Source organism: Vulpes vulpes, chromosome 11, assembly GCF_048418805.1.
Source record: "Vulpes vulpes isolate BD-2025 chromosome 11, VulVul3, whole genome shotgun sequence".
In the NCBI taxonomy this organism is placed as follows: domain Eukaryota; kingdom Metazoa; phylum Chordata; class Mammalia; order Carnivora; family Canidae; genus Vulpes; species Vulpes vulpes.
This window is the reverse complement of record NC_132790.1, coordinates 1,513,991-1,530,022: the sequence shown is the minus strand read 5'-3', so window position 1 is coordinate 1,530,022 and position 16,032 is coordinate 1,513,991. Positions and strand designations below refer to the sequence as shown.

General features: G+C 49.8%; 1 protein-coding gene across 5 annotated transcripts in view; it reads right to left on the bottom strand.

Annotated features, from left to right (window-relative positions):
* The window catches only part of BDNF (brain derived neurotrophic factor), a 52,088-nt gene that overhangs the window by 17,289 nt on the left and 18,767 nt on the right, over positions 1 to 16,032 (bottom strand). Inside the window, exon 1 of one of the 5 annotated variants that reach the window (XM_072725362.1) lies at positions 14,267 to 14,442. The exons of the other annotated variants lie outside the window; for them this stretch is intronic. The gene's annotated coding sequence lies outside the window, so the exon portion shown is untranslated. Of the gene's footprint in view, positions 1 to 14,266; positions 14,443 to 16,032 lie in introns of those variants that run through there. 5 annotated transcript variants of the gene reach the window in all.

Here is a 16,032-nt window from a genome sequence, read left to right as displayed (position 1 = left end):
CGTTTATTTATTCAGCAAAGGTTATTAAAAACTTACTGAGTTCAGATGTATGTTGCTTAAGAGAGGTCAATTTCAAGGCTGCTTTATGTAAAGTGGGAATAATCAATTTGACAAACTTTTTTTTTTTAAAGTAAGCTCTGCGCCCAACATAGAGCTTGAACACACGACCCCAAGATCAAGTGTCAAATACTCTACTCACTGGGCCAGCCAGGTGCTCCTTGACTGGGTAAACTCAATAAAGTCTTCAAGAGACTAAGCCCTGAGTTTAAACTGTCACTGACTTTTAAGAATAACGAGAGAATCTGAGACCTACGGAGGTGGGAACACTTCCCAGCTGTCAGTAGCTTTCAAGGAAGTGTTTCCGTGTCACCCCAAATGGTCAGTTTCACACAGTTTATCAATTAGAGGTTCACAAGATCAAAAAACAGTTCTTTAAAGATGTTTATGGGAACACAGGGCCAATGAGGTAACACCTCCACGGTGGACATCGGGGTCGGGGATTCAGACTCGTGTCCCACCAGCAGAGCTCCGGTCGTATTGCTCAAGTGGAAGGTCATAACCAGCTGTGTTTCTGCCATCCTCTCTCGTGAAGAAGCTCAGCGGCAGACCACCATTATTCCATGAGGAAAAAAAATCCCACAAGTATTTTTAAAGCTCCATTTCCGCCTCTTCTCCTTTCAGGGACACAAAGGTCATCATCCATCCTTCTGTGGCTAGGTTATCCTCGAAAGCCTTTCATTGGGGTCAAGGCGTCAAACTTACGGCTTAGGAGGACTGTGACTTAGCCTTCTCCTAACATGCCAGGGACGCCCCGATGAGTGAGGCAGGGTCCCTGCCTCTGGGGACTTCGCTGTTAGAGAGAAGGGATGGGGAACTGGTTGGACACAGAACAAACCAACAAATACAGTTGACCGGGGAACACACTGTCGTGGACACGTGTCGAAGGGCAGCTCCAAAAGAGGGAGGGAGAGGGAGGAGGGGTGACAGAGAAGGAGGCTGTTGACTTAGGTTTATGTTCAGTATAAATCATATTCTGTAGAGCAGAAGACGACTTTATCTGATGTGTTTAACCTCTTAGCACCTAGAAGCCATAAAGAAGTGCCCATGGAGAGTTCAATGTTGGCGAGCTCCTGGGACATGGAAGCTGGAAATCAAGACTCGTTTGTGGGCACTTCCATTCACGGGCTTGCCTAGCTGAACATGACAACGCTGGTCTTTCCCACACGTGAAGGAAATGCTGATTTATTTAGCAAGTACCTCTGGCACCACCTACTATGTATATGCCCACCTGTCAGCTACGTGCTATGGGAACTAAGACAACACAAGACACATAGGTTTTGCTTTCAAAGGCTTACAATTTTAATTGTAGAATTAAGACTAAAATGGACAATGTTGCTGAACCACTGTATTACGCCTGTAACTGTAGGTAACACCGTTATGTTAACTAACTGGAATTAAAATAAATACGTAGAAAGACTGAAATACATGGGGAGACAAAAGCTAACTGGTAACCCAGCTGTTTGGGGAGAAGGACCCTAACTCATTCAACTTTGAAAAAAAATTACTGTTTATTCAACTTCTTACTTATTAGTACGTGTATAGGGTAAGCATACCTCCTCGCTTCAGGATTCTGAATTGAGAACAGAACAGAAGCAATTTGCCAAGAGGGAATAAAAAATGCAGAGTCAGCCTCATGTTAGCAAAGCTGGGTTGGGAGACACGGTGGGCACAGGTCTTGGCAGGGCCCGAAGAAGCCTGCCCTGCACTTACTGCTTACTGTATAATGGCTGGACCGGCAAGAACCTACACATTTGGATGTGGTGGTCCCACAGAGCAGGAGAGCGGTGGGCTCGATTTCAGCACAGAAGGTCCATTGCTTTGATGTACATAGTGTATACACTCCAGGAGAGGAGATTCAGGAAGGGCCCCCCGACAGATTATTCACCACTTCTCACAGAAAGGAGCAAGTAACGGGGATGAGAGCGGACCCAGCATGCTTCTCTGATCCGACCCTTCTCTTGTGTGCATTTTACACATTGACAAGGGCAAGTGCCCTTGTAGAAGCACAGGATGGGAGGTGGGGGGGGGTAGTATTTCCCTCAACATTACTCAAGGCATGGACTTGCCCAAGATCGCAGCTCTAGTGAGGGGCAGACCTGGAATCCAGCTCCATCACTCCAGCTGGGTCTTCAGGAATGAGCAGGATTTAGATGGATGGGCGGGGGAAGAAAGTCGTTAGTAAACAAACTAGACTCCAAAGAGTACAGCAAAAGAGTCTTGGTCTCGTCAACTTTGGTACCAAGTGAAGCAAATGTAGGCAGGAGGCGGGTTAATAAAGTTTTTAATTGTCTTGATAATCAGTCACAAATGGTGCTACGTCGGCCTGGAAAGTGCCAACAGCAACAACAGTGACTGAAGGACTCATGAAGCCCTCCCTACGCCAAGCACCATCGCGAGCACTTTACGCGTATTAACGCACTGAATCCTTACCACCACCCCGCGGAGAGGCTGAGGCACAGTGTACGCGACAGGCACGCGGTCACACCTGTAGGAAGTGGTGGGCCTGGACTCCAACTTGATCACTGAGCTGGGGAAGAGTGTCCCAGCGCGTCTGCTCTCAACGAAGTCTCAGGGGAAACATCTCTGGAGTCAGAGACGGTCTTCAGCAGACCTCCCACCTCAAAGCCTCTGAACTCCTGATTATTTACAAGGCCACAAATCCCTTCTAACCATGCGCTAATCCACGTATTTGAGCAATGAAGTAAATGATAAGTCTCTCTAAAGACAGGATATTCAATTTATTTGGCTTTTCGTTCAGCAATTCTTAAGCTTTCCTGCATGTGGAAGTTTCTAACCATATGTCCAGGCTCTGTCCCAAACCGACGGATCTCAAGGACTAGTACCTGATATCTCTGTATTAGGTGTTTTTTTTTTTTACAATTTCAAAAGTAATTCTGATGATCATCAGGTGTGAGGATCCCGCTCTGGTATGTTCTCCAATGGTTCACTTACCCGGATCCTCGGCTTTAAGTAAAATTTTAATGAAGAAGCTCAAGCTCAAAAAAATCATTTAGGGCAGCCCGGGTGGCTCAGTGGTTGAGCACCATCCTTGGCCCAGGGCGCGATCCTGGAGACCCGGGATCGAGTCCCAAATTAGGCTCCCTGCGTGGAGCCTGCTCCCTCTGCCTGTGTCTCTGCCTCTCTCTCTCATATGAATAAATAAATAAAATATTTTTTAAAAAATCACTTATTCTGTTTCTCTCAAGAGTTTTCTTCTTAAAAAATAAAAAAGGAAACTAAATTTAAAAACTCTTTAAAACAATCTTTTAAAATCTTCCCATCATCATTTTCCTCCTTGGCACACAGAAGGTCGCCAATCTCTGCTCTACAACATGGACACTAGGCCAAGGCGACGCGATTGACCTACACCTGTGCCAGACACTCACGCTGATGTGCCAAGGGTGAAATATGGTTTCTTACCTGAATACCATGGGTTATGGTGGTGGACAGACATGATGGAAGAGGACTAGGTCAGGAGCAGTCACTGAGTTGTAATCCCAGCTCTTGGATCAAATTATTTCACTACTCTGAGCTTCAGTTTCCCCATCTGTTATATGGGAATAATGTCTGCTCAATCATTTTCAAAGGGTTATTTGTAGGATCAAAGGAAATGAGACATGGGAATGTGTTTTTAAAATATGAAACAAGATTTTGGATACGATTATTACTGTGTACAGTCTTGTCTACATATGACATAAGCCAAGAAAACCATGTAGGAACGTTAACGATGACAAACCAGCTGAATTTTGGTCCCAGTACCGATGCTTACTGCATTAGGGCAAGTTTTCACATCCTCTGGTGGTGCTTGCAATAGCGATGGTGCGAGTTCCCCTAGATTTTTACATGCGACTGACTCTAAAGAACAATCAGAGGCTCTAGGATGATAAAGGCTTCCAACTTTTAAGAAAGTCATTGTCAGGAACGTGAGAACTAGAAAAACACACTGATATTTTAGGAAAAGCATTTTAAAATGAATTTTGTTAATGACCAATTTTAATGATCAATAAAATCCTTAAGGTCATCCCTCATTGCTTCTCAGCCATTATACATCTATGATTATTTCTAAAAACTATGCAATGGGGAAAATGTCATGTACAAGTATCTCCTTGATTCAGGAATGCTCCGAACAAGCAGATGAATACAACTCTCAATGCAAGAGAATGAATGGCTAAGGAATGGGCAGGAGGACAGTCCTTTTCATGAAAAAAAGAAGGAAGATTTAGGACTTTGGGATTTCTACGTGTTGACTTTTACCTGGAAAACTCATTTCCCATCTGGGTTTTGCAGAGCAGAGTGTCAAGGGGTCTCTTGCAAGGGACAAAATTGAGGTCAAAGGGGCAGGACACTGATGTTCTCACCTGCAGTTCAATTGGAACAGCTCTGCTCACTGTTGTCTTACAGATGCCGATTCCTATACGTGGTTTTGCAAGGGGGAAGAAAGCCAGTTCTACAATTTACTTATTAATATTTATAGCCCTGATTTTGAGGGTAGTGGACATGTGTCTCTCTCTGTCTGAGTCCGTCTCAAAACACGAAGCATGGGGTGTTCTCTGGCACCGTTTATTCACTGCTTACTCTCGCCGCCCTGCTCAGGAGCGAACGAGAGGGCTGGGCACGTGGCTGTGAGCTTGGCATATGAGAAGGAAAGTGGGACCTATCACCCCCCTCTCGATCCACTTCCTGATTTTTCTGAAATTCACAGAACTACATGAAAAGCGGCTTCCTTGTTATATATCAAGAAGTTAAACAATCCTTTCTGAGCCGATGGTGCCAAACTGCTCTTAGTTATATCGGCGTATTTACATGATCCATGAACACCACATATGGACTCGTACTTCTACCGCATATTTGAGCAAAAACACCTCCTGACTTCACCATGAAAGGAGATCCCATGGATTGAAAAGTGGTTTTCAGTAAACGCTAAAGAGACACATTACTAAATTTAAACCTGTTACCGACTAATCTTTAAAGGCAAGATAGTACTCACTACGCTGAGTTTTCCATCTTTCCCTTATTCAGCAGAACCATGAAACCAGCTTCCAGTAAATGGAAGCATTCTCACAATTTAAATTTATATACATACAGCATTTATAAACACTGTCAAATGAAAGACATATTCCTGAATACTAAGAGGCCCAAACATGTCCTTGTACGTAAGGGAAAAAATCCATCACAAAGTCAGTGGAAATGAAGCAGCATCTTTGGTGCAGAAGTCCTACTGTGGCTTCTACCAGCAACTGGCACAAAGATTTCCTCGCGGAATACCCTCAAGTAGCAAAATGAGAAGACCACGACTAACAAGCACTTTTGTCTCTACCTGCATACAAAATGACACCTGAAAGTCAAGTGATAAAAAAGATCAACTCTTAAAAGAGGAGGAAGTCATTTTAAAATGTTACAGCCCAGAGCTAAAAATACAGCATGGAGAGGAAGTCAGAGAATTTGCTCAGATTTTTTTCTGTCTAAGGACCAGGCCTCTCTTGAAGTGAGTATATGAAGAGGTAACGCAAGCTTTATAGGGGAAAATCAATGGATTTCTCTAGCACCTAACGGCGGATGGATCTGTTCAGGGAAGAGAAACCCCTTCTAGCCCAGTGTCTGGCACCCACTGGGTGCTCGGCGAATGCCTGGCGAATTCAGGAGTCAAATAGCCATCGCTGTGGATAATACTCCTACTTTCTTTTTTTTTATAAATTTATTTTTTATTGGTGTTCAACTTGCCAACATATAGAATAACACCCAGTGCTCATCCTGTCAAGTGAATACTCCCACTTTTTAAAAAGGAACGCTTTGGAACAGGAGAAAACATACACACAGCAACATAACTACAAAATGTGTGAGGTCCTAAAAGGGACATAAATAATAAACCGATATGCTGACTATAGGATACTTGAAAGGAGTCTGAGAGATGGGTCATAAAGAATAAATATTCATGAGTATGGGAGTGGGCCGTGCACCCCCATTGTCTAAACTTGCATTTTAATGACAATATCCATGTTGGTTAATCTCCAACTAGTTTACACAAGAGCAAAATAAGTCATAAAAAAGAAATTTTATGTTGAAACCCGGTTTCCCCAGGGTTGAGGAAGGGGTCCACTTCTTTGACCAATTATATTTAAAAAGAGAAACTCTGGAAAACCGTCCTATTTGAAGAGCTCTTGGTTCCCAGAAGGAGGAGGTGAATGTTCAAGGGTTTTTTTTAGCCCCGCTGTTGAACTCTCTAGAAAATCCAAATGTCAAAAGTTAATTTGTTAAGCAATTTGGGCATCTGAATCTGATCAGCTCTTTTTAGAAACATTCTGTTTAGTCTGATCTAGAGGAAAAAAGAACTACTTTTGGGAATCCATACGAAAGTAGGGAAAAAGTGCAGCATTTTGTAAAAATATGAGAAGCCTTTCTGATACTCTGCGAAGCTGCAAAGGTAGAGGACTGAAAAAGCAAAGACGGGTAATTGTCATCATCGGGACTGTACGTTAAGTGAAAACGGGGAGTTCACTTTCCGATATGGTCCGTGCATATGAAAACTTGGGTACTCCTGGCCCCGTATACCGCACCCCAACCTCCACACTGGCATGCACCCTCTCCACAAGGTTTTCAACCTGCTTAAGCATCTATACCTGGAACTGACCCCTATCCTTAAAAAGCCTCTTTTTTTGTTTAAATCTGCCTGATGAAGCGCTTTGTATGCACTAAGCAAGCTTTCAGCATCTGCCGAATTAAATGGCACCGAGCACACCTGCAGACACTGGAGGGCACCCACATTATCTCACAGTCCCGGAGCTGCTCTCTGGGGTGACAGGAAACCAACCCACTCCCTCCTCTCCACGTGAAGACCCTCCTGTAAATAAGGATGTCCCCAAACCTGCCGCCAAGGCCCCGGCGGGCATGGGCCATGGGCCGTAGGAACATCCCTTCTCTTGGGGCCTTCTCTTGGGGCCTCAGAGCTCTTCCTGAGCCAGCACTGCAGGTGGCCAGGATCATGTGATGGGGTTGCCGAGACACCGAACCCCGCCGGCCCTTCCAGCCTAAGTTTTTCTCTCCCGGCCACGCATTCCAAGTCCCCTCCACCGTTCCTCACATGCAATGACTTCAGAGGCCCGGTGCCTCCGTGTCCCCGGGCTCTCAGTATGGGAAAGCAGCTTGCGTCCCTCGAAGATGATATTCCACGCAGAGTCTATCCAAGAGCGGAGGAGAGTCCCTGGCTTCCCCAGGTGAGCGCTCCGCTTGCAGGGGTGCAGACCCACGTGGGAGCGGCTGTGCTCCTGCCGGGGGCCACCCCGCCGGTCACACGCACCTGCGGGTACGTCAGCACACCTAGGTTGCCTTTCTACAGTCGTCCCCCCAAGCCTATGCCCAACTCCCTATTCTAGCCTATGGTCATACGATGGATTTTAACCGAATCATACTATTTTACATCCAAGTAAATGTAAACGATGCAGTCTATGATTCAACAGTGTCTTCTGGCTCCATGTCTCCATGCGGTAAGCGGAGCGTCTGTGCCCTTAGAGACGTCATCAGCCAACATGTTACTGCGGATGCGCTTTCCCAGGGGGGCGTGGGAGCCCGCACCTTTGACGTTTGGTCGAGGAATGTGGCCTGGGCCTCTGCCCAGCATCCCTTCCAGCAGCGTGAAGCAAATTCCTTGACCTCCAGATCCCGTAGGATGTAAAAGAAATTTATCTGTGTTGAAAAACACTCCCCGTAATTCAAGAAATAAACAAACACGTGAACAGATAAGAGAAACTTGTTTCAATTTGGGCAGAGTCTCAGTTTTCAAAAACAGAGGAAGGCAGAAAGAGCATCGGAAAATGCAGCAAATGCTGATGCCAGCAGCTCCAAGACCAAGACTGATTGGACACAATCTCGTGTGGTAAAAGTTGTATTTTTTTAAAGATTTTATTTATTTATTCATGACAGACACAGAGAAAGAGAGAGGCAGAGACACAGGCAGAGGGAGAAGCAGGCTCCATGCAGGGAGCCCCACACGGGACTGATCCCAACACCCCGGGGTCATGACCTGAGCCAAAGGCAGCCGCTCCACCCTGAGCCCCCCAGAGGCTCCCCAAAATCCTATTCAATGAGTTTCCTTTTTCTCCCTCCTCTTTTTTTAGTACTTTTTTCCCCCTGAAAAAGTTTTCTGCACCTGATCGTTCCTTTGCATGACGCAAAATATAGAAAATATAGGACTTTGATTATCTGCTTACTTCAAGAAATTAGCACTTACTTAACATATACTGTTAAAAAAAAATATACACACGCACATGTGCACGGGTTTCCACTCCCTGGAACACAGTCACTGACATCCAAAACTTTGAAAACATTTAGACGAAAACCCACCAGTAAGTTTCCAGTTGCTACTGCCTAAACCAACTCTAACATTCCCTATGTTCCAAACATGATTGATTTTATGAAAGAAGAAAATTATGCATAAGAAATTTCAGAACTAAGCCAAGTAAAGGACATCAACAATAGGTACCCCCCCCCCAAAAAAAGCAGCACTACACTTACTACTACTTCCAACTTCTGCTTCTCTACCAGCAAAACAAGTAAACATTTTCCTGCAATTATGAGGTTTCTTCATTGTCTACACAGCTCGTCAGAATCTGAAGCAACTATTAATCCACCTATTTGTTCTTTCAACAGCGTTTGTCAAAGGGCCCCCTCTGCTACCGCGTGGCTTTGGAGGCTATTGTGGGAGCACGCGAAAGTGAACTAAACAGATTTTTGTCATCAAAGAATTTTAAGCTAATTTATAATTATCGGTTCCTGGCTCCACTACTATTCTTTGGTGCTGGCTCAGATTCTATCTTTATCTGGTCCAAGGCTGAGGCAGCTCTTATAAATTCCCTTCTCCTTGTCTCTTTTCCCCCCTTTACTTTCTTGGTGTTTAGAGTCTTGTTACATATCTGATCCTTTATTTTATTCTTAATTCTTCTCAAGTCATTAAAGTCAAAAATGGATCTTAGATCAAAGACATTCTTAAGGTCTCTCTACTCAATTTATTTGGTGTTACTGTATCTCGGAGAGTGCAATGAATTGCCTGTAGCAAGTGAATAAAATCAGAACCTTTGTACTCGATGCTTCGATACATATTATTAAAAATAATAAATGTCAAAAAAAATATTGAAAGCCAGCCTTTATTCCTGGCAGGCTGTTCTACATTTGGCTACTAAATTAAAATGCTAAAATGACTTGCTGTACCCACTGAGCTGTGGATCTGCCAGTTTTAATATCTCATGGACAATCCCAAATGCATAATAAATCTCTCCCCCCTGCGCCCCTCTACCCCCGCCAAATCTGAAGAGGGTGTCGAGCCAATCCTAGTAGCTGGGGAGACTTACAAGCAACTGTAGCCTGAAAAGAAATGGCTCATATGGCAAATTAAGCCATTTGGCGTGGTAAAGCTGGTGATTTTGTTCTCTAGGTGGCACTATTACTTCAACTTTTGACGCGTTGCTTCAATTTCTTGAAAATGCCGCTTTATCTTTTTTTTTTTTTTAATTTCCGTAGTATAAATCTTAATTTTATATACACTAGTTGAAATTAAATGACAGACTGTCTTCCAGTTTCATTTTAATAAGCCGGTTTGAAGTTGAATGATTTTTTTTTTTTAATCACGATTTTACATGTCCTTGGTTATATTGTCTTAGAATTAAGGACTCTCCCTTTGCCCGCCCTCTTCCCTCTAAATATGCAGAGGCACGTCAGAAACACAGAAGGTGGTCATAAAGCTTCAGTCAGACCAAAGGAATCAAGATGAAAGCACATTTAAGAGCTACTAGGTTCTGTGAGCTTTCAAAATCAGGACATTACTACCATGACAACCAATGAAAAGTTCTTTCAAGTGAACCTTTGGGGGAAAACTGCATAGCATTTGTTACTCTCTGGGCTCTCTGGAAATGAACTTTTGCTAGATTATGGCTGTCCCTGAAGCCTGTAAACTGACTCTGCTTCCCCCCCACCCCCAGCCCCTAGTCACTCTCCTGGGTCCCGCACCCGGCCCCCCAAATTCATTTAATGGAACCCATCCTCAAACTTCAGACAATGTACCAACGAGACATCAACCACTTCTTAGCGTCTAGCAAATCTGGTCCGATTTGGTGAACCAAGAGCCTAAGCGCCCCAGGGTTTGAACTTGAACAGGAGCACTTGCATCTAAAGGAAAAAGCTTCCATACTTCTTACCGCATGTTTTCCTACCGAGCCAAGAATAGCTTCCTGTCGCGCTTGGGGAACACACCGTTTTCCCACTCCCTTACCCCCACCCCCAAAGTTTTTCAGAAATCAAAATATCGGTGAGCTTCATTGTTTCATGTCTGTCATCAAGAACGACTCCATACATTTAATAATTGGGTCTATGCCTCTCCTAAGGCTTTTGTAAAAGTGTTCTAGAAAGCCAGAGATGCATTTAAGTATAAAATTATTTAGGACTGAACAATTCTATGCCTTCAATGCCTCGAAGAGGGCTTTGAGGATCCATATGCCTAGGCTTAAAAATACCAAAATTTTCCTCTGTTTCCTAGGGTTAAGCCCCACGTACAAATGACATACGGATTTCATTTGCCAACATCATTTCTTGCTTAACATTACTCCATACTAAACGGAGTAAATGGATGCAGAAGGGTAACCAATAAGTTTGCTCACTCACTTTTGAAGCCCATCTGGGTATGTTATTCATCCTAGTAAAGACAATTTATCACAACGCAACTTAATGTGATTCTTGTTCAAATGCCTTCTTCCTCCACTGAGCAGCCAGCAGTAAAACCTAGAATTCCCCCTGAATTCTCTTCTCCATTCCTCTTTAAAATGCAATTCACAGCTTGAGATTACAGAGCCTGCCAGCGGCTGAATGGCTGCTCTCGACGGCTGAGAGTCCTTCAATTAAGCAGCAATTTTGCAATTAGTGGAAACTGAGTGCTCCATAACAATCGTTTGAAAACAAGTTGAGAAAAGTTAGCAATTACCCTATTAAAGGGACATATTCACTTGCATTTGGCTGAGCTGGCCCCCTCACGCAAACTGCCATCTTCCATACTGGGAGATGGCAGTTGAAAAGGATGTTTCAACCATTAAAATAAATTTGGTATTATAGGCATCGAAATGGGAGAGCCTTTCATTCTAAAAGATACTCAGAGTTTAGCAATCATACAATTTCCATGCTCTCTGCTTTCATTCACAAAGTCGAAAATTGTTCTCTCTACTCTGGGACTAACTTCCTAGATCTTAAACTGCTAATGAACTGCGTGCATATGACCTTTCCACTGTGTACATCTCCAATATTCCTGAAGCTTGGTAGAGGAGTAAGCGCGTGACTGAGACCCAAAGCTGCTGGCTGTGACTCTACCTGGATATAGAGCATGAAGCTCTGGGTGCCGTGTGAAGGGAGGGCTGGGGGCAGGGGGATAGTTACAGAACATTTTAAAGACAAACGTAAAAAAAAAAAAAAAAAAAATGTTAACAGAGCTTTCTGCTATATCGGGTGGGCGTGCCCAGCTCGCTGTGTGTGCTGAGCCACAAGCCAGAGCTATTTATGTTTGAAAGAAATGGGATTATCAATCATCTGCATTTTTGACTACTGAAAAGTAAGATTCCAGGAAGAAGGGAATAGCTTACATTCTAATGGTGCCCCTATTAACAGGAAACCAAAAGACTTGAAGCCAGGATTTTAGAAATTTGCATTTACAGGATTTCCCCCCCCCCCCCCCCTCCTGGTAAATCACAATGAACCAGCAATATCCCAGCACCTCCCCACCCCACCACTCTGGCCATTAGGAGCTTCAGACAATTCATTCACTTAGTATAAATGAATCATTTGCTTTTTAGGCAAAGGATCATTTTCTTGGTTCCTCTCATTCGAAAGTAAAAGTTACACTTATTGAATAGACATCCTAAAAGAGATTTCCTTAATGCTTTAGTCCGTGGATGCTTAAAATGTTGACCTACTTTATACCTTAAATAACTTACATATCACCTTAAAATAAACATGATTTCCAGTTACTAATTCAGTTCTGAATGGGCTATGAATGGCTCCAAAGGCATGTGGAAAATCACGCTGTTATTTTGCTTTTAAAAAAAATGTGATGTCTAAGTGTGGATGCAATGTTCTAGTGCTTCAAAACATGTACGTAAGTCTTGTTTATCTGGAAATAATTTCTTTCTGCTTATATCATTTATAAATAGAAAACGTTCTGTAATAACTTAAAATAGCACTACCTACATAACAATTCTCCTATCAAAATACTCATTACCAGTCTGTATTTACCAACTTTTTTTTTTTTTTTTTAAATCACATTTTGCAAAATAACGTCAAAGAAAAAAAGACAACGACCTTATGGCCCTGGAATTCCAGTCATGGTGACCAACATGTTTTAAATTCCAGGAAAAGTCACGGTTACGTTTCAACAAGTGTCTCTTTCCTTGCTCTCACCTCTGCTGCTAACCCAGAGGTGAACTTCACGAGAGAAAAATCATAAGGTGTTTGTAGAAACAGGGAACAGGAGTTAATGAGTGTCTTAAAGGGGCGCAGGTCCCTGGGCCAAAACTTTGCAGTCTCTGGGTGCAACGTGTGATGAGATCTGCTACGGGTAACAACAGGGAGCACTGCAAGCCCTTATCTCAGAAACTTCAACTTGAAAGTGATAGTGTTTTGCAGGAGGTAACCATGGAGGGTTCCCATGGTCAGATGAAGTCTGTAAGCATACCCCAGTAAGTAAAACTGTAAAAAAAAAAAAAAAAAAAAAAAAAAAAAGGTATAGATAGAACCAAAATGGCTTTTAACCTTATAATAAACACATAGACTCATAAATCTCTGAGTAAAAATAGAGAAGGAGCATTTTCCAAGAAGCAGAGCGGGTGTGAAGATCTTACTTAATAGCCTACCACGTTTTTATGCAGTTCAGAAGCAACAATATTCCCAATTAGACACCGGTTTGCTTTAAAACATAGTTGCACTGGGGGCATTAATAAACATCCAGAAATAGGATTTTCTTTGCTTCTGGCCACGAACATTCCTGCATTCTCGTCCAAAAAATGCCCCCTGGCTACCCCTGACATGGGGCAGTAAGGGTCAGGGACCTGGAGGACGGCGAAACGAGCCCTGGCGGCCCTAACCCGCCGCCCACCCTCGGCCCTCGTGACCCCCGCGCCGGGCGCCCGACAGGGGCCACGAGCCACGCGCGTCCGGGTCGGGAGCCAGCAGCATCCTCAACAGGTGTCGCCCGGCGCCCGCAGGGTCGCGGAGAGCCAGCCCGCCCCCCCCCCGCCCCCCGGCCCCAGCGGCTGCTCGGGGAGCTCGGCCGGCAGAGGGCGCCCTCGGCCTTCCCTAGCCCCGAGCGCCGGCGCCCTCCGCCTCGCACCCCGCGCCCCGCGCCCCGCGCCCCGCCGGCATCCTCCGGCATCCTCGGTCCCCGGCCCGCCCCCCAGGCCTCCGTCCCCGTCGCTGCCCCGGGCCCGGCCCCCCCCTGCGCCCCGCGGGCATCCTCCTCCTCGGCCCCCGCGCCCCGCGAGCATCCTCCGGCCGCCGCGCCCCCCAGGCCTGCGTCCCCGCCCGCCCGCCGCCCCCAGCCCTCGGCTCGGTCGCCCGGGCACAGCCCGCCCGTCCGCTCCTCCCGCCTGGGCGTCCCCGAAGCCCCCCCGCCCCCCCCCGGTCGGGACGCCCCGTCGGTTCCCAGGCCTGCGCGCCCCGCAAGGTGCTCCGGGAGGCGCGGGGCGGGGCAGCGGGCGCAGCCGCGGGAGGAGCGCAAGTTCTCCGACGGGCGCGGGCCGGCGCGGGGCAGCCCGGGGGGCGCAGGGGGCGGCCGGGCCGGAGCCCCGGGGCAGGGGGGGCGGGGACCCCCAGATCCGCGCGGGGCAGCCCGGGGGGCGCAGGTGGTGGCGCGGATGGAGCCCCGGGGCGCGGGGGGCGCGGGGGGCGCGGGGGCGCGGGGGGCGCGCGGGTCCCCGCCGGCTCCAGGGAGGCACCGCTGTCCCGGACCCCCGCGTCCGCCCGTCCGCCCGCCCACCCGCGCCCGCGCCCGGGGAGGGGAGGGGAGGGGAGGGGAGGGAGGGCTCCGGGTGCCCCCGCTCCGCGGCCTCCGGGTGGGGCCCTCCGGGTGCGGTCCCGGCCGCGGCGGCGACCAGGCGGCTCCCGCGCCCTCCCGCGTCCTCCCGCGACTTGGGGCCCCCCCGGCCAACTTTCCGCGCGGCCCGCGGCGCCCGCCGGTCCCTACCTCGGGGCCCACTCGCAGCCCGCGGGTCCCGGGGGTCACATCGTCGCCCGGCTCCTGGCCCCCGCGCGCAGCCCCGGCCCCCGTGGGCCCCGCCGGCCGCCGGCCCCCCAGCAGCGCTCGCAGCCGCCGTGCGGGCGTCTCATCCGCGCGGGCGCGGGCGCGGGCTCGGGGCCGGGAGCTCCAGCCTGCGCCGCCGGCTCCGGCCGCACGTTATTTAGCTCCTCGGGCGGGCGGCGATTGGCCCAGCGGCGCCGCCCCCCGCCCGCCCCGCCCCGCCCCGCCCCGCCCCGCCCCGCCGCCGACTCCCCTGCGGGGCGGACGCTTAAAGGGGACCGCGCGCCTTTCCGCGGGGAGGGAGGGGAGGGGAGGGGAGGGAGGGAGGGGAGGGGAGGGGCGGGGAGGGAGGGAGGGGAGGGGAGGGAGGGAGGGGAGGGGAGGGGAGGGGAGGGAGGGGAGGGGCGGGGAGGGGAGGAGAGGGGAGGGGCGGGGAGGGGAGGAGAGGGGAGGGGCGGGGAGGGAGGGGAGGGGAGGAGAGGGGAGGGAGGGAGGGGAGGGGCGGGGAGGGGCCCGGGTCGTGCCCGCCTGCCGCGCGCCCCGGCCCCTCGCAGCCCCGCAGCCGGGTGGGCGGCGAGATGCCCCCCGCGCCCCTCCCCTCCCGCCCCGCGGACCGCAGACGCCGGCGCGCAGGGAGGCGGGAGGCGGGAGGCGGGAGGCGGCGCGGCCCGGGTTCGCGCGCGGAGCCGCAGGTAGCGAGACGCACCTTGGCCGCCGCCGCTCGTCCACGCGGGCATCAAGGCGGCCGCTCGCGGAGGCTCCGGCTGCCGCGGCCCGTGTCCGGGTGTCCGCGCGCCCGCCGGCGGGGGGAGGTCGGGGTGCAAGGGGCCGGGGCCGGGGCCGGGGCCGGGGCGGGCAGGGGGGGCGGGGGGGCGGGGGGGTCCCGGCCTGCGCGCCGTCCTGTGGCGCATCCGCCGCCCCCAAGTAGACGGCGGCGCTCGAGGCCCAGAGCGGGGAGCGGGCGCCCCCGGAGCGACCCACCTTCCCTAGGAGAGTCCGTCGCAGGGCGCCGCGCGGCTCCAGGGCTTCCCGCGCCCCCTCCCCCCCTCCCCTCCCCTCCCCCCGCGCCTGTGCAGCCCCATCCCGGGCGGCCCCGCCGGCTGCAGAGCCCCCCCCCGCGCCCTCCCCTCCCCCCAGCGCGGGGCAGCCCGGGGTGCAGGCGGCCGCACCCGCACGCAGAACTTCGGGGCGAGGCCCCCGCGGACGACCGCGGCCCACCCTCCCCCTCGGCTCCTGTCCTAAAGCTCAGTCCTTCTCCCATTAGTTCAGCCGCTTGGGAGCTGCTGGGAAGGACCTCACAACCCAGACGGTGCTGAGTCGCAGCCCCCGGGCCCCCCGGACCTCCCGCGGGCCCACGAAGGTCCTCTGGGCGCAGCTGAAGCGCTGGTTCCCTCCTAAATGTGTGATCTTTAGGAGGGGTGGGGCCGGGTCCAGGAATGAGCATTGCAACCAGCACCTCGGGGACTCCAGATGCAGAAAACCCGAGGTCACGCTCTGAGAAACCCTCAGGGGATGAATCACTGGGTGTCAGAGGAGTCCCCCCCCCTTTGGTAGGCAGCTTTATGAGTATGTGCATGTGCATTCTTCTCTAATCTCAAAGGGATCTGACCCACTAATTGCTAAGACTCCTTGCTGCAAGAATTTCCCTAAACACTCTCGCATTAATTTGGGGAAAGGGGAAGATTTATAAACAGTTTCCTTTCCGGGACCCT